Here is a 19,843-nt window from a genome sequence, read left to right on the forward strand (position 1 = left end):
GCGACAGAGCAAGACTCCATCTCAAAGAAATAATGATAATAAAATAAAATAAAAAACTAGAAAGTGCCCGCTCCAGGAAAAGGGCTGTGTCTGCCACAGGGTCGGCATGTCCTGGGTGAGTAGGCTGGGTCTGTGTCTTAACTCTGGGCGCCTCCCGAGACCGAAGGCCTTGCGAAGGTGAGATGTCTTCAGGGAGGTTTTTTTTTTTTTTTTTTGAGATGGAGTTTCGCTCTTGTTACCCAGGCTGGAGTGCAATGGCGCGATCTCGGCTCACCGCAACCTCCGCCTCCTGGGTTCAGGCAATTCTCCTGCCTCAGCCTCCTGAGTAGCTGGGATTACAGGCACGTGCCACCATGCCCAGCTAATTTTTTGTATTTTTAGTAGAGAAGGGGTTTCACCATGTTGACCAGGATGGTCTCGATCTCTCGACCTCGTGATCCACCCGCCTTGGCCTCCCAAAGTGCTGGGATTACAGGCTTGAGCCACCGCGCCTGGCGTCTTCAGGGAGTTTTTAAGCCCCTGGGCATGAGTCATGGACTGAGGAAGCCACAGATCTGAGGCTCCTGGCATCCTGGTCTCTGGATTCAGGACACAGCTGGCAACAGCCTCCATCCACCAGGCAGGTTATGGCACTCAATTTGCAAGTGTGAAGCCAGCTGGTGGGAGGATAAGGCGAGGGCAGAAGGAGCTGGGAGACTGTTTTTTTTTTGTTTTGTTTTTTTGTTTTTGAGACGGAGTTTCGCTGTTGTTACCCAGGCTGGAGTGCAATGTCACGACCTCGGCTCACCGCAACCTCTGCCTCCTAGGTTCAGGCAATTCTCCTGTCTCAGCCTCCTGAGTAGCTGGGATTACAGGCACGCACCACCATGCCCAGCTAATTTTTTTTTTGAGATGGAGTTTTGCTCTTGTTACCCAGGCTGGAGTGCAATGGCGCAGTCTCGGCTCACCGCAACCTCCGCCTCCTGGGTTCAGGCAATTCTCCTGCCTCAGCCTCCTGAGCAGCTGGGATTACAGGCACGCGCCACCATGCCCAGCTAATGTTTTGTATTTTTAGTAGAGACGGGGTTTCACCTTGTTGACCAAGATGGTCTCGATCTCTTGACCTTGTGATCCACCCGCCACCCGCCTCAGCCTCCCAAAGTGCTGGGATTACAGGCTTGAGCCACCGCGCCCGGCTGGGAGACTGTTTTTAAAGAACTTTTGTGCCTCAGGGCTGTCCTGCTCACGTCCCTGCATGAGCAGGGACTGAAAGGCAGCTCAGAAAATAAAACACCCCACCGGGCAACTGGGCCAATTGCTTTCCAAGCTCTGACCTGCCCACCTCTATGCAGGTTTGCGGGGGAGGAATCCTGTGGTAAAGACAGCACCTGACCAGAAGTCAGGAGATCTGTTTTTAGCCACAGCTCTGTCACGGATGTGCTGTGTGACCTTGAATGAATCACTTTGCCTCTCTGGGCTTCAGAGTCCTGCTCTGCCAATATTTGGGGGAAAAAATCAGTGTCTTTTCTTTTTAAGCAGAGATGTGGTAAGAATAGAGAAACTCCTCAAAACCCCACCTTATCCTTGAAACCTTTCATGTTGGATGGAACAAAAGGGAACCCATGGCATCTCCACCACCCTCCTGCTCTCCTGTGCTAAACATGCAATATTAATTAACATCCATTATTCATTTATTGATTGATTGATTTCACAGGCTTGTCCAGTGCTGTTCTGTTCTTTCCACATGTTATGTCTGCATGTGAAAACTCCTCTGTGGAGCCCAGCTCAGTCTTCAGTCTTCTCCCTCACCCCTCTCCCTGCCCACCTCCTCCCTCTCCCCACCTCTGCCCAATCAGGTCTGCCTGGTTGCCCTCTATGGGACAGACCGCCTAACGGAGGAGGCTTCTGATGGAGGGAGGGCTCAAAGCTCTCAGTGGAAAGGAACGTCCCATGGAAACTGAGGCTGGTCAGATCTTAATGGGACTGAGAAAAGTGCTCTGAGGCTGGGTGTGGTGGCTCACACCTGTAATCCCAGCACTTTGGGAGGCCAGGGTGGGTGGATCATGAGGTCAGGCATTCAAGACCAGTCTGGCCAACATGGTGAAACCCTGTCTGTACTAAAAATACAAAAGTTAGCCAACCATGGAGGCACGTGTCTGGAATCCCAGCTACTCCAGAGGCTGAGGCAGAATTGCGTGAACCTGGGAGGTGGAGGTTGCTATTAGCTGAGATTGCGCCACTGCTCTCCAGCCTGGGCAACAGAGCAAGACTTTGTCTCAGAAAAAAGAAAGAAAAAAAAAGTGTGTCGAGGAGACAAAGGATGTGAAAAGCACTTTGAAGAGTGAAAAGTGCTGTGCAAAAGGGAGAAAGTCTTATTCTCTGAGCAGCGGCACAAAACAATTAGACAGAGAGGAGAGAGAGAGGGAGAGAGAAAGTTTATCTTTGATGCATATAACTTTTGCAGACAGAAAATCTAGAAGGAAGCTAGTTTAATTTTAGGAAGCATGGACGTTGTGTCAATTCCTAAAATAACAGTTTATTTTAGACTACACAGGACAGGTGTGTGTGTGTGTGTGTGTGTGTGTGTGTGTGTGTGTGTGTCTGTATGTGTGTGTTCCCCTCTGTTTTTTCAGGCTTGGGGCTGCTAAGGTCTGAATTCGGCTCCAGGGAAGCCTCATCTTCTAAAGGAGTCAGCCCAGCTCAGTCTTCAGTCTTCTCCCTCACCCCTCTCCCCGCCCACCTCCTCCCTCTCCCCACCTCTGCCCAATCAGGTCTGCTTAGCCACTGCCCTTCCACACTGTCCCCAAGTGGCTCCACCCCTGTGAAGGCAGAGTCCTCCCTGTGCCCTCTGCATCACACCTGTCCCCTGTGAATGTCCTCTTCCTGCTCTTGCCATTCTTCACCGAATGCCGCTGCTGAGGGACGTCGAGTGTCCTCTCGCAGTCAGCGTCCTGCGCTCTGGACTTTGCTGCCTTTTCAAAACCTTCCAGGCCTGGGCTCCATTCCATCTACATCAAAGCTCCTGATGACACACTGAGCCAGGCTAATGTATTAGAAGGGGCGGGGCCGATTGTTAGTCTATCCATCCTAGATTGTCCTTTAAGAGCCTCTTGGGGAATTAGCTTCTTTACATTAAGAAAGTCCTGGTAGGCCAATCACGATGGCTCACTCCTGAAAGCCCAGCACTTTGGGACGCTGAGGTGGGAGGCTCGTGTGAGCCCAGGAGTTCGAGATCAGCTTGGGCAACGTAGGGAGACCCTGTCTCTACAAATAATTTTAAAAAATTAGCCAGGTGTGGTGGCATGAGCCTGTAGTCCCAGCTACTAGGGAAACTGAGATGGGTGGAAGAGGATTGCTTGAGCCCAGGAGGTTGAGGCTGCAGTGAGCTGTGATTGCAACACTTTATTCCAGCCTGGGCGAAACAGCAAGACCCTGTCTGAAAAAAAAATTCATTCTAAAGATGGGTATTTCACAGCACTGTGATAGACCAGAAAGGGAGAAATTTTGGGGTGCATGTAGTTGATGGTAATAATAATAATATCATCATTTTGGCACATCTACTAGGTACCAGGCGCTATGCTAGGTGACTTACGTTCTTTGTCTAATTCCAATAACCCTATGAGGCAAGTGGAATTAACATTATCATGATCATAAATACAACAAAAATAACTGAGTACTTATGTGCTAAGCAGTTCACCTAGATTGTCTTGTGCGGTGGGCACTGTTGCCATGCCCATTTTCCAAGCCTGGGAACCAAGGAACAGATCAATTAAGCAACTCGCCACACAGCTATTAAGATGAAAAGGCTGAATCTCAAGGGGTTGAATTACTTGTCCATGTTCACCCGGCAAGCAAGAAACTGAGTGAAGTTGATGTCCCCCTGCCTCTGCCCTACATCCTCATCACACCTCCTTCTGGGGCTACTGGGAAATTCTAGGTTGGGGTGAGGACAGCTAGGACCAGGAACTGCTGGAGTGGGAGTTGGGGGTGGGGCTTCACCAGCCCGAGACAAAGAGAGTACCCCTTGCTCAGACGGTGTCCAGCAGCGCTTCACGACCCAGCCCTAGCCACCTGCCAAACGTCCCCTGGCTTTGCTGGCCTTTCCCAGCAACCCATCCCTGCCTCCTGCCCTGTCGGGCTCATCAGAATCCCAGTTAACCTTTGGCACCCTGTTGGAATGCTGCCTCCTCCAAGAAGCCTTCCCGGATGGCCCTAAACCAGAGTGTTCCGACCTCCTCCAGAATCTCCAGAACATTGTTCACTCACTTGGCCATCCTATTCAGGCTTGAGGGACATACTACCATCTGGCCTCCACAGCTAGGTGTTGAGTTCCCCGAGGCTCCAACACCTAAGATGCAGGTGCTCAGAGAATTCTTAGTGCATGAGTACATAGAGCATTCAGGCATTCCACGGGGTCACAGGGGCATGAATTTCAGTGCCTCTGATGAAGCCTGTGGAGAGACAGGTAAGGAGCTATAAACGTGATTATTCCAGGCTCATGCAATAGTGAGTAGTGAGGTCTGCGGCAAACCAGAGTCTTCGTGCCCACCTGAGGGGCTCACAGTCAAAATCAGTCACCACCCCCACCCCCGAGTCCCTACACACGTAAAGGGCAGGGACCCAGTCTGGTTCTGAGCAATTTCACTTCCTTTCCCTTCCTCCGGCTTTATTTTTCTACTCTGTGCATACCACTTGAAAACACACTCTGGGCCGGGCGCGGTGGCTCAAGCCTGTAATCCCAGCACTTTGGGAGGCCGAGGCGGGTGGATCACGAGGTCAAGAGATCGAGGCCATCCTGGTCAACTTGGTGAAACCCCGTCTCTACTAAAAATACAAAACATTAGCTGGGCATGGTGGCACGTGCCTGTAATCCCAGCTACTCAGGAGGCTGAGGCAGGAGAATTGCCTGAACCCAGGAGGCGGAGGTTGCGGTGAGCCGAGATCGCGCCATTGCACTCCAGCCTGGGTAACAAGAGCGAAAGTCCGTCTCAAAAAAAAAGAAAAAAGAAAAAAAGAAGAAAAAGAAAACACACTCTGAGCTACCGAAACGGAATGTGTCTTCCCTCACACAGGTGAACTACGAGACGGCAGAGTTTTGCTCTGTCCTCTGCTGCAGCCCAGCCCCTTCCTCAGTGGCTGGCACAGAACAGGCCTTCGGGAGGTATGTGCCCCGCTCCTCCCTGCAGCTTCCGGGCTCCAAGCAGCATTCAGGACTCAAGTCGGGAAGAGTGAAGGCCGTTGAGGACTTGTTAGGCCCCAATTCCCCCAGAGAGCCCCAAGGAGACGGGAGCTTTGAGTTTGTTTTGGCGACAGCCGGTCCTGCTGCAACTAGGACATGAGGGTTAGCGACTCTGCCCCATGGGGTCACAGGGCAGAGGCTGCGGACGGGGGTGGGCATCAGTGGGGCGGTGGGGCAGGCTCCCACGCACGTCTTCAGCATGCCCATCACACAGGCACCCGCACGCGCCAGGGGACGCCGAGGCTCCGGAGCAGAGGAAAGGCCAAGGCGGTGGGGAGATGGGGAGAGAGGCGGGGAGCAACCCCCCGGGCTCCGAGCGCGCCAGCTGGGAGGGCTGGGAAGGAGCGCGCACGGGAGGGCTCCTGGCACGCGCGGGGGCCGCGGGCAGCCCCCGGAGGAGGGAGTCGGGCAGGACGGCTGGGGCAGAGGGCGGCTGAAGCAGGGGGGAGCCGGACCCCTCCTGCCACCCCCCCGGCGCCTGCCAAACTGGTGGCTGCCTCCCCGGCAGCCGCGGCGCGTCCACCTGCGCAGCCACCGCGCCGCCCTGCCCGCGCTGCCATTGGCTAGCTAAAAATGCCTCTCTAATCTGCGCGGCTCTGTGCACGCCTCCTCCTCATCCTCCCCCCCCCCCGCTCCGCCTCGGCTCTGACCTTCCTCCTTCCCGCAGCCCAGGCGAGATCCCAGAGAGACGCGGTGGCGGCGGCAGCGCCAGCCCCTCCTCCCCCGGGAAGTCGGCCGGGCTTGAGGCCGGGCCCCAGACATTCGGCTTCGCCCCGAGGCGCCGCCAATGGTGCCCCGCGCTCCTGCCCCCAGGTAGGATGTCTGGCCCTTGAATAGAGCGTGGGGGGTTGTGCGGGGGGCGTACAGTTTGGGAGTGCGTGTTGGAAGTGGGCGCCGAGACTGGCATCTCCTTGGGCCAGAGCCCGGGGCAGGTTGGGCAGCTGCCTGGAGAGAAGTGGGTGCGCGCCCGGGGATGCTTTGTAGGGGACGGAGTTCGCGGGCATCACCCAGGCAGTATTAAGATGCCCCTGCGTTGTGTCCCTTGGTGGGGGGGCGGGGAGCCGGCAACGGAGGCCTTTACCCCCGGAAAAGCGCCGGAAATAGGTTCCTGGGGAAGCTGGGGCCTGGGCCCTGCTGGTCCGGGTCTCTGGACTGCTACCAGAAGGGGTGGGTGGGCTGGTGCCAGCTTGGTGCGTAGGCTATTTATGGATCAGAGTGGGCTGGGGAGAAACACAGCAGCTGATGCCTGTCTGGCTTATGGTTAAAGGTATTTCCTTCTGCCCCCCCACCCCTTCCCCCACAGCTGGGATGGGAGGGGGAAGGAGGCAAGAAGGAGGTGATGATGCTAAAAGGCCCGCAGATACAGAAGCCACGGGCTGCTGGGCACTGCCCTCCCCTGCAAGCCCCAGGCCACTGGCTGCCTTTGGAGCTGTCTCTGCCCCTTATTTTCACCTTACAAGAGGCTATGAAAAGGTTGAAGGGTCATCAGGGTGTAGGGGACACGGTGGCAAACCTGGGAGCTTGGCTAGACCCAGCTTCAAGCCTCAGCTGCCCCTGCCCGCAACAGCCCACCTCTGTACCACATAGGCAGTGACATATATGGCCGCTTTTTTCTAGGCACAACCATAAATAACCCACATTGCCCCAGCCCCAGGCATAGCTGGGGTGCAAACGAGACTGTCTGTCGGTGATTTTCATTCCATCCTTCACCGTGGCCTTTCCGTTCCATGTCCAAGTCAGTGTTCTCCAGCCGCCCTTCCAGGCAGCTTCCCTGATACCCCAGGTGAGACCCATGCCCCTCCCCTGTGCTCCTGGACTGCCGTGGCTGGGTTATTTGTCTCGTTTGTCTCCTTCTAGAGCAGAGGTATCTTCGGGCTGGGAATCTGTCTGGTTCATCTGTCATTGCCCTTGCACTGGAGCAGCTTTGGCACCAAGTGGATAATTTGCGGAATGAGTGACTGAATGTGGAATGAGTGACTGCAATAATTTGTGCATTGAGTGACTGAATGTGAACGCTGGGAAATAGTTGGCAACCCGGGGGAGGGGGTTGAGCCCACCCTTGGGCTTTCCCTCTATCCCCCGGGACCAAAGAGCCACCCAAACCAGACAGTTCTCTTTAGGCTCCTCCTAAGTCTGGAGTTGATGGGCATCTATGGCTTTTGGAGATACCGTTGCAACCTGCTGGCTCCAGAGGGTCTTATGGGCCCCTGGTTTGAGTGTCCAGGCCTGGTCCTGGCTCTGGGCAAGGTCTCATGTGAAGATCTGGCTCTCCTCTGGCTGCTGGGTTAGCACTTTCTTCCTGGGGTGCCAAGCTTAGAACTAGGGTCTCTGCCTCGGTCCCAGCCCTTGGGAGGAAAATCCAGGTCAACAACAGGGAAGCTGGGAAGGCCCAAGCCAGGCGGTTCTCAGCGTCTGGGGTGTTCATAGCAGGCTCTCAGGGGTCTCATGAGCCTCGGGTGTGGAGGAGCAAACCCAGTTTGGAGGAAGAGGCTGCTACCAAGGGTTCTGGCCCAGCCACGGGCCTGTGTCCATGAAGGGTGGCAGCACCTCCAGGCTTAGGAGGGGCCTAGAGAGAACTGTCTGGTTTGGGTGGCTATTTGGTTGTGGGGAATAGAGGGAAAGCCCAAGAGGGACCTAACACCCTCCCTCAGGCTGCCAGCTATTTCCCAGAGTTCACAGTCATTCAATCATTCATTCATTCCACAAAGGCCCGTGTTGCTATTTGACAGCCATGTAGTCTTCCTGACGTGGCTCTGCCACCGTCCCCATGTCCAGTCCAACTCTCCCTTCTTTTTTTTTTTTTTTTGAGACAGAGTTTCACTCTTGTTGCCCAGGCTGGAGTGCAGTGGTGCAATCTCGGCTCACTGCAACCTCCAGCTCCTGGGTTCAAGTGATTCTCCTGCCTCAGCTTCCCAAATAGCTGGGATTATAGGCATGGGCCACCACACCTGGCTAATTCATATTTTTAGTAGAGATGGGGTTTCACCATCCTGGCCAGGCTGGTCTCGAACTCTTGACCTCATGATCCACCCACCTCAGCCTCCCAAAGTGCTGGGATTACAGGCGTGAGCCGCCACCCCCGGCCTCCGACTCTCCCTTCTTGCTCTCACTCTGCCCTTCAGCTGCCCTGAGCTGCTTTCAGTTCCTCAAGCAAATGGGGCTTCTGTCACCTGCAGGCTTTGCACAGGCTGTCCCTGCCTCCCCTTCTCCCTCCTCCTTCCCACCCAAATCTTTCACCCTCGTGAGTCCACTGAGACTCCTCTTCCTTCCAGAAGCTTCCCCAGCTTGGGTTGGGAGCCTCACCCATGAATCCCCTTCCCGCAGCCTGGCTGCCTCCCCTGGCAACCCTCCCATCACACAGTGTCCTCTCAGGCTTCTGATCACCCCTCCCTGCTGGGCTGTGGGGTCTGTGGGTGTGGAGTCTGTGTGCTGTTTCCGGTGGCCCCTGGCGTGGCACAGAGGAGCCCCAGCTCTGGCTTGTGGAGTGAGTGAGTGGCTATTGGTCTGGTCATCTACTTTCTCTCCTTGTCAATATCAGGACACATTTTGCATTCTTCACCCATTAGGAGTTTGCAGGTTTCCCCCCAGCAAGAATGAATTGGTGGTAGAAAGCCTTCCCTGGAGAAGTCAAACTGGCTACAGGTCTGGAAGGACAGAGGGACAGGAAAGGACCTTAGGGGTGGGGTCATACACTGATGTGGGGGGCCTCCCTGGGGAACCAGGTGAGGGGTTGGGATAGGAGTGGGTATACTAGATAGGAAGGAGGCTACTTGATTTGGTTTTGCATATTTCTTCTTCTTTTTTTTTTCTGGATTTGCATGTTTCTTAAAGAAAAATAGCTTTTATTATTTTTCTTATTGCCAAAATAATATGGGTTTGCTGGCCGGGCGCGGTGGCTCAAGCCTGTAATCCCAGCACTTTGGGAGGCCGAGGCGGGCGGATCACGAGGTCGAGAGATCAAGACCATCCTGGTCAACATGGTGAAACCCCGTCTCTACTAAAAATACAAAAAACTAGCTGGGCGTGGTGGCGTGTGCCTGTAATCCCAGCTACTCAGGAGGCTGAGGCAGGAGAATTGCCTGAACCCAGGAGGCGGAGGTTGCGGTGAGCCGAGATCGCACCATTGCACTCCGGCCTGGGTAACAAGAGCGAAACTCCGTCTCAAAAAAAAAAAAAAAAAAAAAAAAAAAAAAAAAAAAAAACTGTGGGCAATTTAGAATATTGTGGAAAGCCAAATGAAGGAAACCCATTAGCCATATCAGACCCACCCACCGTGGGCACTTCACAGCTGGCTTCCAGCCAGGGGCAGGGTGGACTGGAGGGGAGGGCTGGGCTGGGGGCTTGAGGGGCAGGTCAGGGTCCCAGGAAGTAGCCGTGAGGATTGGCAGGCAGGTAGGGGAAGGGTCCCGGAGCTCCCCTGTGGAAAGCAGGGAAGGAAGTGGGATTGGATGAGGGAAGTGGACTCATGCAGTCCCAACAGGCGACGGGGTGCCCTGGGGCTAGAGTGGCCTTTCAGGTCGTGCGCATTTGCTTGGGAGAATTGGGCCCTAGACCCCAGCATCTGCACCCATCAGGCACTGGATGTGGGCGGCCTTCTGGCAGGTGGCTCTGTAGTAGCAGTCCTTGAAGCGTCTGTCCACGGAGGTCCCCTGCAGACAGCACCAACCCCCTGGTGCAACAGATAGTGTTCGCCACCAGGAAGGATGGGTAGGGAGGAAGCCAGAGGTGGGCCAGAGGGACAAGATCAACTGAACCTGGCCTTCGCTGGCTCTGGGGAGACAGGACTCTAATGCCAGGGAAGTTGTTGGTGCCATTTCCAGGAAGGGAGCGTGTCTGTGGGGAGCAATTTAGAATGTACTAGAAAGCCAAATGAAGGAAACCCATTAGCCACTTCAGACCCAACTGCCATGGGCACTTTGTGGCTGGTTTCCAGCCAGGGCAGGGTGACCTGGAGGGGAGGGTTGGGCTGGGGACTGGGCTGCGGGCCTCTCCTCCACCCTTCCCTGGGTGGTCACTCTGAAGACCTCGGGCTTGGGTGTGAGGGGCTGCAGGATACCTGAAGACTAGAATGGCGGAGGAGGCCTTGGCTCCTACTTAAAAATCACTCAATATTATTATTATTATTTTCTTTTTAGAGAGAGGGTCTTGCTCTGTCACCTAGCCTGGAGTGCAGCCTCCACCTCCCGGGCTCAAGGGATTCTCCCACCTCAGCCTCCCGAGTAGCTGGGGCTGCACGTGGCAGGCTGCCATGCCTGGCTAATTTTTCGATTTTGCTGTAGAGATGGGGTCTTACTGTGTTGCCCAGGCTAAAAAATCACTTGATATTAAAATGCTGGGTAGGGGCTGGGGTAGGCTTTCCATATAAAATGCAGGATACTCAGGTAATCTTAAATTTCAGAAAAACGACAAATGTGTTTTTGTTGTTTTTTAGTCTAAGTGTGTCCCAAACATTGCATAGGACATATTTTTACTAAAAACTGTATTTGTCATTTACCTGAAATTCAGATTTAACTAGGTGTCTTGAATTTTTATTTTATTTTTATATGTATTGATTGATTGATTTTTATTTCTCAAATGAAGTTTCGCTCCTGTTGCCCAGGCTTGAGTGCAGTGGCGCCATCTCAGCTCACTGCAACCTCCGCCTCCTAGGTTCAAACAATTCTCCTGCCTCAGCCTCTTGAGTAGCTGGGATTATAGGTGCCCGCCACTGAGCCCAGCTAATTTTTGTATTTTTAGTAGAGATGGGGTTTTGCCACGTTGGCCAGGCTGGTCTTGAACTCCTGACCTCAAGTGATCCGCCTGTTTCACCTCCAAAATGCTGGGATCACAGGCGTGAGCCTCCTCGCCTGGCTCTGAATTGTTACTGACTAAATGTGGCCACTGTAGGCTGGGATAGGGAGGAGTGAAGAGAGAGGGTGAGAATTTTCTCTTCTTGAGTGTGGGAGAAGAATCAATAGATACTTGTTTGAAGTTGACAGTTTTAAAACATTAACACCTCCATTTTTAGAAACAGGTGAGATGTTCCAAATTTCCCATCTGTTAACTTTCTATACTGGCTAGAGAGTAGCCCCTTATTTGTGGATTTTGGCTCCTTAGTGCTGCTGAGAAATAATAAAACAATAGTTCCCTCATTTATTCAGGTGGAGCAAAGGGCGATGTGGTGATCAAGGGTGGAATCCCTAAATAGGGTTAATCCATTTAAGAAATAAAAGTCCTCATCCTAAGAAAGTGCTCATCTGGCAGAGGGCGTGGGAAACTGGAGCTCCCGCGTCAGTGGGGGAGCGTACGTTAGCACTGTGTTTTTGGCAACAGCAGTCACAGTTTTGATTCGGCAATTCCACTTTTTGGGACTTATCCCACAGGTACACTCTGAGCAGCGTGCAAAGATTAGCTGGGCAGACAGTCAGTGTAGCAAAGCTAGATGTCCCTCAGGAAGACAAGTGACAGAGTCAAGACTTCTTCGTAGGCTGTGATTTTAGGCAGTTGTTGGTTCCGGGATTCAGTCAGTGGATCTCTGAATGTGTTTTGTGCCAGGCCACTTTAGGTGCTTGGGGACATTGAGACCAGACGGGGCGGAGCTTATTACCAGTGTGGAAAGATGGTCACAACATACTGAGAAGTCAAAGTAAGTGGCTTTGTGGAACAATGTGTGTAGTATGAGGTACATGTCCATCTGTTCCTCTCTGTTCATTTCTACATAACATGCGTAGAAGGCTGCAAACCTGATTGTGATTAGAGCTTACCTTTGGGGGGAGGCCGATTGCCGGGACAGAGGGAGAATGTGTCCTCACTGTTTCAGCCACCCTGTGCTGTTTGCATTTTACAAACAAATATCATTACTCATGAAGAAAAAAATTGAAACTGCACTTGATGGTACTGGGAATATTTTTTTTTTTTTCTTAGAAAGCTAAAAAAAATGAGCATGTAAACTGCATTCCCCTTAATCTGACGGGAATGCAGTTGAGTCACGAGCTACCATTGTGTTTGGAGAGTTTTTATATGTGGCTGGTTCCTAACTGGTCCTCTTATGGGCTTATTTCTCCTCTCCCTCCTCCCAGACCTGTGGTGCATGAAATCTGGCGGGATGGGAACGGGGGTAAAGTCACATCTGGGTATCAGCAGGCTGGCTATTAGGAGCATGGCAGAAGTGGGGCATCTGGGAAAGTGGTGGCTACGTAGCACTGGGGTGTCCTGTAGGGGCACAAAGGAGGGGCCAGGGATCCCTGACATGTGCCAGGCACTCTTCTGTTTATCCATATTTATTACATCACTTAGTCCTCAGTAACCTCATGGGGTTATCCCCATTTTACAGATGGGGCAACTGAGGTTAAGTGCCTTGCCTGAGGTCACACGTTGAATATGTGGCTGAGCCAGAATCACAGCCTGCAGTCTGGCTGCAGAGGCTGTGCTTGTGAACCTTTGTGCCTCAGCACCTCTTGTCAAGGAGTGGGGATGATCTCTTGTGTCAGAGACTGGAGGCAGGGGTGTTCTGGAAGACTGAAGGAGGGTTGTCTTCTGCAGAAGGCAGACCTGGAAGGAAAGAATGGTCAGATCCAGAGATGGTCGGGGGCGGGCAAGGGTGGGCATTCAGGCAGAGTAACGGCAGGGACAAAGACGCAAAGGCTGAAATGTGAGTGCTGGGCTCAGGGGCTGGGGAGGAAGTCAGCACGGGAACACGAGGGAGGACATGGGCCGGGAGGCTGGTGGGGCACCCAGCCTGGACTGCTGCTGCTGGGCATTTTAAATGATCCGCCTCATAGGACCTTTTGGGACAGGTGGTCCAGGGCTCTCTCTGCTCCGCCTTGCAGGGCCTGGCAAAAACCCTGCATCCCTCAGCCCCACTCTGCCCAACCTGGGCCTCCCCTGAGGTTCCTGGGTTCCTCATCCCTGGGTTCCTGGGGTCTAGCCTTGACCAGACACTGAGGACAAGAGAGGCAGCCGAGGCACGGCTGGAGGGCTGGGGGTTGGGGGTCCAGGCTGAGGTCCCTGTCCTGACACTGACTCACTGAGCCACCACTGAGCCATCACTCAACACGCTCTCTTGGATTCTGTTTCCTCTTGGTTTTTTGCAAACTTTTTATTATGAAACATTATAAGCATTTACGGAAGTAGAGAAAATATTATATAACAGTCATAGACTCATGGCTTAGCACCAACAGATGCTAACACATGGCCAGTCTCATCTCCATCGAGATATGTCTCTAAAAGATAAGGACTTTTTGTAACGTAATCACCATACCATTGTTATACCTAAGAAGTAATAATTCCTATGTATAGTCAGTTATCCACTTAGTATTCACATTCCCTGTTGTCTCAGACGTGTCTTCTTGTTATTTAAATCCTTTGTTTAAATCAAGTTCCAGGTAAGGTTCACACATGGTGATTGGTCGATATATCTTAGTCTCTTTCAATCCATAGTTCTCCTCTACATCTTTTCTTATTCTTTTGCGGTTTATCTATGGGAGAAAGCAGGTGGTTTGTCCTGTGTGTTTCCTGCAGACTGCATTTTGTTGATTGCATCCTGTGGTGTTGTTTAGAGTGTTCTTCTGTCCTCTCTGTAAACTGGGAGTTGCGTTTGTCTGTCTCTGACACTTCATCTAGTCATCAGTAAATCCAACTCTATATTCAAAACACCCAGAATCTACTCACTTCTTGTCACTTCCATTGCTACGTTCCCTTCTCAGCCTTCACTATCCTCTCCTAGATGTGTGCAGCAGCCTCTACCTGGTCTTCCTGCCTCATCCTTGCCTCACCAGCCAAAGGTCTTTTAAAACCTAAATCAGATCACATCCTTTCTCTGTTAAAGCTCTTCAATGACTCCCCTCCCATTCAGAATAAAGCCTAAAGTCATATAACAGGCCAGGCACAGTGGCTCACGACTGTAATCCCAGCACTTTGGGAGGCTGAGGTGGGTGGATCACCTGAGGTCAGGAGATTGAGACCAGCCTGACCAATGTGGAGAAATCCTGTCTCTACTAAAAATATAAAAAATAATAAATTAGACTTGATCAAAATGCAAAATTCTGGCTGGCTTGGTGCAGTGGCTCACACCTGCAATTCCAGCACATTGGGAGGCCAAGGCAGGTGGTTCACAAGATCAGGAGTTTGAGACCAGCCTGGCCAACATGATGAAACCCCATCTCCACTAAAATTACAAAAATTAGCCAGGCATGTTGGCACCACACACCTGCAGTCCCAGCTACTCAGGAGCCTGAGGCAGGAGAATCCCTTGAATCCGAGAGGCAGAGGTTGCTGTGGGCTGAGATTGTACCGCTGCACTCCAGCCTGGGTGACAGAGCAAGACTGTCTCTAAAAAAAAAAAAAAAAAAAAAAAAAATCCCTAGGCTGGATGCAGTGGTTCACGCCTGTAACCCCAGCACTTTGGGAGGCTGAGGTGGGTGGATAGCCTAAGGTGGGCAGTCCAAGACTAGCCTGACCAGCATGGAGAAACCCTGTCTCTACTAAAAATACAAAAAAATCAGCTGGGCATGGTGGTGCACACCTGTAATCCCAGCTACTTGGGAGGCTGAGGCAGGAGAATGACTTGAACCTGGGAGGCGGAGGTGCAGTGAGCCAAGGTCACACTATTGCACTCCAGCCTGGGCAGCAAGAGTGAAACTCTGTCTCAAAAAAAAAAAAAAAAAAAAAAAAAAATGTCCTACCTACAAGGTCCTATGTGATCTGGCTGCCCAATGCCTCAGACCTCATCTCATACATCCTAGCCTCACTGAGCCCCAGATCATTTCTTAGACCCATCAAACACCCTGCCCCAGGGCCTTTGCACTCCTATTCCCTCTGCCTGGAATTCTCTTCCCCAGAGGTCTGCATGGCTCACGATGTTCACATCTCCACCCACATGGCCCCCTCAGAGAGCCCTCCCGGACCACCTCATCCAAAACAGCCCTTGCTGTCCCCCGCCCCTGGCCCTGCTCTGTCATCTTCATAGCACTTATGCCTGACATTATGCTCTTGTTGATATCTTGTCTGTCTCCCCTACCTGCCCGAGAGTTCCATGATGGCAGGGTTTGGGTGGGGGCAGAGCAGCATGACAGCCCTTTCCCTTTCCCTGCCCCTCGGCGCTGCCCACAGAGCTGATCGCCTCCTCCTCTCACATTGCTAGTGCCTCTCCTTTCAATATTTTCTTTTTTTTTTTTTTTTTTTTTTTTTTTTTTTTGAGACGGAGTTTCGCCCTTGTTACCCAGGCTGGAGTGCAATGGCGCGATCTCGGCTCACCGCAACCTCCGCCTCCTGGGCTCAGGCAATTCTCCTGCCTCAGCCTCCTGAGTAGCTGGGATTACAGGCACGTGCCACCATGCCCAGCTAATTTTTTGCACTTTTAGCAGAGATGGGGTTTCACCATGTTGACCAGGATGGTCTCGATCTCTCGACCTCGTGATCCACCCGCCTCGGCCTCCCAATGTGCTGGGATTACAGGCTTGAGCCACCGCGCCCGGCCTCAATATTTTCTAAAATAAAAAAAAAAATTATTTTAACTCACACATTTGTGCCTAGGGTGTCATAGTTTACAAAATACTTCCTGTCTTAGGTCGGGTCTTCTAGAAGCAGAGCTGAGGCAGGAATTCCTGGGCAAATGATTTATTGCAGGCATGCTGACATTAGGGTGGAAAAAGATGTGCTTACAGCTGAAGCCTGGCTCTAGCCGATCCCCCGGGGAGCTCTAGATTATGATCAGGGAGTCTCACAGGGTTATCCTTCCTCCAGGCAACGGGCCAGGCCTTTGGAGCCCCTTAGTAGGTGGTCGTTGTCGGCAAGCTGCTCCTCGGGAGGGCCTGACCTCCCCCACATCTCCAGGTGAGGCCGCTCCTGTAAGGCGAGGGCAGCTCTCAGGGAAAGGGGGCAGCTGTGAGCTGTTAGCAGCTAGCACCTACAGCTGCTGGGAGATGGGTCCCCCACCTGATAAACGGACCCTAGCAGCACCCCCTCTACTTCCATATCCATTTCTGCTTTGAGCCTTGCCACAAGCCTGTGAGGATGGTATTTCTTAATGATGATTATTCCCATTTCTTAGAGGAGGAAGCTGAGGTTCTTAGGGTGAAATGACTTGCTGGAGGGTGCACGGCCAGGAAGGGGTTAGATTTAAGCTCAGATTCTTACTCGGGATCCTCTGATTAGCTGCCAAATCGTCTTAGTGGCTGCGGGTTTGAAGTTTTACTCTCGTGCATTCATACTTACGAATGTTAAATGAATATGTATTGCGTGTGGTGTGCTGGGTGCTCAACGAGACGCCGGGCCATTCAGCAGGGACTGACACACACTTTGTCCTTGTCCCTGGAGTTGCCAGTTGGTGGGTCTGCCCAGTATGTAGCCACCACCCTCGTGGTTACCCCTGCTGAGCCCCCAGCAGCTCCAGCTTCCATAATGACAACACAATGTCTGTTGGACATGAACTATGCCCTAGCACTGTGCCAGGCTCCCTTCGCCTTCACAGCACCTCATCTTCAGATGAGTAAGCTGAGGCTGCAGAGGGACTCAGAGCTCCCGGCCGAGGTCTCTCAACGAGTGTGTGTAAAGCTAGGATTCAAAAGCACAGGGCTGAATGTGGCTCTCCCCCTTCCTGCGGCTCCTTCCCCAGACCCCGCCCTCCCCCACAGCAGGATATCTGGTGTCACCTCTATCAGCAGCTCCATCGGACACTGGGCTGCCACTGCTGCCTGCTCTCCGAGTATTGGGTGACTGGCCACCATCTCACCTGCCCCACTTGGCCGTGCCCCAGATGGGGCACCTCTGACAGGTCCCAGGATCCCTGCCTCTGCCCCCTTGCCAGCCCTTGTCATTGGCCCTGACAGCTGGGTGGGCCCTTCTGCCAGCTCCAGCGTGGCCTGGGTGTTGGGGGCCCCTCCCCCTTGCACCAGCTGGCCTGGTAAGCCGCAAAGCTGGCTTGGCTCAGCTTGGGGGCCCCAGGATGGGGCCGGGGGCGGGTGGCAAATCACAGGGGACTTCCTCCCTGCCAAACAGGACCAAGACAAGCCTGACAGGGAGTAACGAAGTCACAAAATTGCCACTAAGGGTTGTAAGGGTGGCGAGGGTACCCCCCAGGACGGCCTTGGTAACGGGAGTCTATGAGGCAGTAGCTCGGGGGTGGGCATTCCAGGCGTCAGCCCCAAGCCGCCTTTCCTCCCTAGGACCCCCTTGTTCCCTGGCCCTCAGGCCTCTCTGACCATTGCTCATTTGGGCTGTGGCGGAGGAGGCTGGTTCTCTGTTCCAAACCTCAGCCCTGAGGGCTTCCTCCACGGGCTGTACTGAGGAGGGACTGTCCCTCTCTTGGCAGAACTTCAGGAATCTTTGTGTGAATTTTGGACATGAAATAGTATGTGAAATATATGCAAATAAGCATGTCCAGGCTGGGCATGGTGGCTCATGCCTGTAATCCCAACACTCTGGGAGGCCAAAGCAGGAGGATTGCTTGAATCAGGAGCTCAAGACCAGCCTGGGCAACAGAGGTAGATGCTGTTTCTATTTAAAAAAAAAGAAGGCCGGGCGCGGTGGCTCAAGCCTGTAATCCCAGCACTTTGGGAGGCCGAGGCGGGTGGATCACAAGGTCGAGAGATGGAGACCATCCTTGGTCAACATGGTGAAACCCCGTCTCTACTAAAAATACAAAAAATTAGCTGGGCATGGTGGTGCGTGCCTGTAATCCCAGCTACTCAGGAGGCTGAGGCAGGAGAATTGCCTGAACCCAGGAGGCGGAGGTTGCGGTGAGCCGAGATCGCGCCATTGCACTCCAACCTGGGTAACAAGAGCGAAACTCCGTCTCGGAAAAATAAAATAAAATAAAATAAAAAAAAGAAAAAGAAAAAGAAAGAAATAAAGAGAGAGAAAAAAAGCATGTCTGTCTTACTGTGGGCGTGGCCTGCTGGGGTGCTGTGGTCTGCAGGAAATAGGCACTCCCTGCAGCAGCTGGGGGACCGGGGCACAGAAAGACGAGGAGCCCTGAGGGTTCTGGCTATCTCATCTTTACTGCAACCTCAAGTCTGATTTCCATCATATTTTCTCCTCTCCAGATGGTGATTTTTTTCTAATTTGATCATTTTGTTTGCATTTATCAGTTAGACTTCTACAAAGAACAATTCCTGTTCACCTATTTTGTTGTTCTGAAACATGGTGCATACGGAGGATAAAGGCTCCATTCTTTCCCTGTATTTATCCTTTTCATGTTTGTTTACTTTTTGAGACAGAGCCTCACTCTGCTGCCCAGGCTGGGGTGCAGTGGCACTATCTTGGTACATCGCAGCCTCAACCTCCTAGGCTCAAGCGATCCACACACCACAGCCTCCCTAGTAGCTGAGACTACAGCTGTGTGTCATTGCGCCTGGCTAATTTTTTTTTTTTTTTTTTTTTTGTAGAGACAGGGTCTCCCCATGTTACCCAGGCTGGTCTTGACCTCCTGGACTCAAGTAATCCTCCCACCTCAGCCTCCCAAAGTATTGGGATTACAGACATGAGCCACCATGCCCAGCCCCTTTATCCTTTTATTTTTTTTTTTATTTTTAATTTCTTTTTAGAGACAGAGTCTCATGCTGGAGCACAGTGACATGATCTTGGCTCACCGCAACCTCTGTCTCTTGGGTTCCAGTGATTCTCCTGCCTCGGCCTCCTGAGTGTCTGCCACCATGCCCGGCTAATTTTTTGTATTTTTAGTAGAGATGGGGTTTTACTATTTTGGCCAGTCTGGTCTCGAACTCTTGACCTTGTGATCCACATGCCTTGGCCTCCCAAAGTGCTGGGATGACAGGGGTGAGCCACCTCCCCTAGCCTATTTGTCCATTTTTAAAGAAATGAGTTGGTGCTGTAGCAACCTCCAGTGGTGACCAGTGAATATTTTTTCCAAATGTATATAAAATAGGTTGTACATTTGTTTTAGTCTTTTTTTTTTTTTTGAGACAGAGTTTCGCTCTTGTTACCCAGGCTGGAGTGCAATGGCACGGTCTCGGCTCACCGCAACCTCCGCCTCCTGGGTTCAGGCAATTCTCCTGCCTCAGCCTCCTGAGTAGCTGGGACTACAGGCACGCACCACCATGCCCAGCTAATTTTTGTATTTTTAGTAGAGACGGGGTTTCACCTTGTTGATCAGGATGGCCTGGATCTCTTGACCTCGTGATCCGCCCGCCTCGGCCTCCCAAAGTGCTGGGATTATAGGCGTGAGCCACCGCGCCTGGCCGTTTTAGTCTTTTTTGTGTTGCTGTAACAGAATTCGTGGTCCCTGGTAATTTAAAAGGACAAGGAGCTTATTTGGCTCACAATTCTGGAGGCCAAGAAGTCCAAGCAGCATGGCGCCAGGTGTGCTTGGCTTCTGGTGAGGACCACCTGGCTGCATTGTGATACGGCAGGAGCAAGTGCCAGAATGACAAGTGGGCAAATGCAAAAGATACACAGACGAGAGGCTGGGCTCACTTTATAACAATCCGCTCTCATGGGAACTAACTTGTTCCCACATCGAGAATTCACTCACTCCTGCCAGGTGACATTAATCTAGTCATGAGGGCGGTGTCCCCATAGTCCAAACACCTCTCGCTAGGCCCTGCCTCCCAACATAGTCACATTGGGAATCAAATTTCAACATGTGTTTTGAGAGGGGACATACTCAAACCATAGCAACATTTTTGT

At 52.4% G+C, this 19,843-nt stretch overlaps 1 protein-coding gene across 2 annotated transcripts in view; it reads left to right on the forward strand.

The window, feature by feature from the left end:
- The first annotated feature begins 5,745 nt into the window (after positions 1–5,745).
- PACSIN1 (protein kinase C and casein kinase substrate in neurons 1) overlaps positions 5,746–19,843 on the forward strand; it is a 72,695-nt gene continuing 58,597 nt past the window's right edge. The window contains exon 1 of one of the 2 annotated variants that reach the window (XM_003923169.4): positions 5,746–6,031. The gene's annotated coding sequence lies outside the window, so the exon portion shown is untranslated. Of the gene's footprint in view, positions 6,032–11,819; positions 11,844–19,843 lie in introns of those variants that run through there. The other variant, XM_010334046.3, reaches the window with a different exon arrangement.

This window comes from Saimiri boliviensis, chromosome 4 (assembly GCF_048565385.1).
Source record: "Saimiri boliviensis isolate mSaiBol1 chromosome 4, mSaiBol1.pri, whole genome shotgun sequence".
In the NCBI taxonomy this organism is placed as follows: Eukaryota; Metazoa; Chordata; class Mammalia; order Primates; family Cebidae; genus Saimiri; species Saimiri boliviensis.